The sequence below is a fragment of the Armigeres subalbatus genome, chromosome 2 (assembly GCF_024139115.2).
Source record: "Armigeres subalbatus isolate Guangzhou_Male chromosome 2, GZ_Asu_2, whole genome shotgun sequence".
Lineage (NCBI taxonomy): Eukaryota > Metazoa > Arthropoda > Insecta > Diptera > Culicidae > Armigeres > Armigeres subalbatus.
In genome coordinates, this window is record NC_085140.1 from 234,841,310 (window position 1) to 234,844,851 (window position 3,542).

General features: G+C 38.5%; 1 pseudogene; it reads left to right on the forward strand.

Moving 5' to 3' along the window:
- The first annotated feature begins 2,309 nt into the window (after nt 1-2,309).
- LOC134218646 (U4 spliceosomal RNA) lies at nt 2,310-2,431 on the forward strand (annotated as a pseudogene).
- The last annotated feature ends 1,111 nt before the right edge of the window (nt 2,432-3,542 follow it).

Here is a 3,542-nt window from a genome sequence, read left to right on the forward strand (position 1 = left end):
AAAAAACTAACTCATTCGGCCTTCGGTTCGTTGAGTTGTTTCTTCTGGTTTTCAGCTTAGCTAAGCTTAGCTTGATTGACTGTACAGTAGACCTCTTCATGTTTTCAAGAAGTATCAAAAATACAACCGGTCAGCCCAGAATCACAATTCTTATGCTAAAATAAGTCTCCTGTCAAATTTTCAGCTAATTCGGATCAAATTTCGAGGTGGCTCAAGTCAATTTAATGTTTTTGGGCTATTTTCAATTTTGGAAAAACTCTAACAAGAGATATAAACGTCGAAAACTATCGCAACAACCTCTATACGGAAGCTTTTGGTGTGCTCTACAAGTCTTGTGAACATTGCGATTCGTTCCGTTCACGTTTTGTCCATGTTAAAGTGATTTTCAAGCTTTCAAGTGCATAAAAATACTGTTTCCCCCAAACGTTGTTGTTCTACAAAATTCTTGAATTTATGACAAATGATTGCTAATTTATTATATTATTATTCCTCTTTTTTCCCTGGAAATTTGAGTAATATAATTGCCTATGTGTGATTTACCGTTAAATTCTTAAAAATCAGAAGCTGAAGATTTGTTGTAAATTTGCACGTTAGGTTTTCTACAAACAAGTTGTTCGAACAAAACATAAATCAAATCATATGATATTTGATGCTTACAACAAACGACTTCCAAATTTTGTTAATTTCACCATATGTCTGCATGCTTTTAACATCGAGTGCATCGTAGTAACAAGTGAAATCGAAGCTTCTTTGTTTGAACAACTTGTTTGAAGAAATCTCAGCGTGCAAATTTATGACAAATGTTCAGCTTCTGATTTTTAAGAATTTAACGGTAAATCACACATAGGTAATTTTATAACTCAAATTTCCAGGGAAAAAAGAGGAATAATAATATAATAAAGCAATCATTTGTCATAAATTCATGAATTTTGTAGAACAACGACGTTTGGGGGAAACAGTATTTTTATGCACTTAAAAGCTTGAAAATCACTTTAACATGGACAAAACGTGAACGGAACGAATCGCAATGTTCACAAGACTTGTAGAGCACACCAAAAGCTTCCGTATAGAGGTTGTTGCGATAGTTTTCGACGTTTATATCTCTTGTTAGAGTTTTTCCAAAATTGAAAATAGCCCAAAAACTCTAAATTGACTTGAGCAACCTCGAAATGTTATCCGAATTAGCTGAAAATTTGACAGGAGACTTATTTTAGCATAAGAATTGTGATTCTGGGCTGACCGGTTGTATTTTTGATACTTTTTAAAAACATGAAGAGGTCTACTGTACAGTACACATCGTAGATGCTACTCGTGATTGGCCGAAAAACAACAAATATGTACAGCTCACCAATTTAATTGTTTTCTCGTTACTAGAAAGCTATTCTCACTGTACAGGTATACAATGTATAGGCATCGGAGTTTCAATTGGTGTTTCAGGACGGATGGGTCATATATGTCCAGCGTTTCAGATTGGTTGTGTAAAATCACAGAAGAGATATACAGGGGTTAGACAAAAAGGTTGAGATAGGCAAAATTTTGCGGAAGTTCAAGTCAGCATAACTTTGCGTAGAATGAACCGATTTTGATTAAATTAGGACCATTGGACGCGGAAACTCTTCTAGTATACTATCTTTATGCAAAAACTGAGATTGGTGTTCAGCCACCGGAGATGTTCCGGGTTTTCCGAGGGTACGTTCAAGAAGATCCACTGCTTGTCATTTTATATGACGTTTACTTTCATCTTGTTTTATGCTTTGTCCAGAAACTAGAACTAATATGCCGACCAATGGTGGCTGTAGATCGTGAATCTATCAAAACTACGCAGAGATATGGCAATTTCCGTAAAAACGGTCCCGGGAACATGATGAAATGATAACAGATCGAAATAATGCAAATATGAGTGTCTAACTTCATGGCTTTGCGAGACGATGATTACAGAAACATTTCCAAAATGATAGTGTCCACTTATAGCAGGTTCCAAGGGCCTTCCCGGAAGAGTCGGTTTTGGCACCATCTGGAACCATGCATATATGGGTGTCAAAATTCATGTTTTCTCAAGACGATGAATATAGGATCTTTATTAAAGATATATTTTGAGGACTGTAAGACTCTCTGGCCAATTTGTAACAGGTTCCGGATGTTCTGCGAAAGTGATATTTATTCAGGGTGTATGGCCAATCCTGTACCGTTTTCACAAAAATGGCAATATCTCTGCGTATACTTAATGGATTTTGGATCTGCAGCCAGCTTTGGTCAGCATATTAGTTCTAGTTTCTGGGTAAAGTATAAAACAAAATGTCAGTAAACGTAGCTTTGCGCAGTGGCGATATCGTAACCAATGAGGTACAACCGAGGTGCGATTATTGCTAGTTGAAAAAAAAAATCAGTAAACGTCACATAAAATGACAAGCAAAAGAAAAAATGCATTTTTAACATACTCTCGAAAAACCCGGAACATCTGCGGTGGCCAAGGACCTATCTCAGGTTTTGTATGGGGATAGTATACTAGAAGAGTTTCCGCGTCCGATGGTCCCAATTTCATCGAAATCGGATTTTTCTACGCAAAGTTATGCTGATTTGAACTTCGACAAAATTTTGCCTATCTCAAACTTTTTGTCTAACCCCTGAAGGTCCCCACTTTCTTGTCTTGTCTTGTCTTAGCACATGCACAGCCAGTATAGAAAAGCATCCTGGAAATGTCGGTTGTATTTCCGAGCATTTTCTTGTCTGCATTAATATTTGCAGCATATCGTAAATATGGTACAAATATTAAACCGGCCAGGCCCACCGGCCCACCAACATGGCTTGAATTTGGGAGATAATTCATAACTCCCCGGCGATCAGATTATTTAGTAATAAATAACATGATTAACGAAGAGTTTTGAATACACGAAAGGAAGAAACGGGGACAGCCGTACCAACCGATTCATATTCAGGGAGTAATATGATTAACGAATCGTTGGGAGTGACTTAGCTAAGAAGATTAATGTACACTCCTTGGGTCCTCGACATCTCGGGATGGGACACAGTTTTTAGTCTAGTGCCCTGGCTCAGGTACCATACACAAATTACGTAACGTTGTAGAGAGAGAGGAAGTCAAATCGAACGTTACGGTTCATACAAAAGAATTTCATCATACATACAAAACGTGTTACGAGAGGGAGGTAGGGGGTCAATGTATGTAATGTACGTATGTAATTTGTAAATGACACCTTATATAAGCCTAGGTTCAAGCGCCTAGGCTCAAGATCGCTTGTCCTTCGTAGTTGTTCCAATCGTTGTAATTGGAATAATCTGAGAAGTGGTCACCCATCTGAGGAATTCTGTTTCGCCAACCCGGCGGATTCCTGATCGGTTCGTCATCGCTGTCGTCATCGTCAATACTTCCGTGGTGTGTCATCACATGGCTGTTACCGTGCTCCGGTCTTTTCACATGCACCGGCGCACCTCTTTGTGGCGTTTCTCGTTGTTGACCTACTCTATCTCTGCTCGGAACATCTTCCATTCTCCTCTGGCTTTCGCTCTGCGCTAGTCTGGCTGTT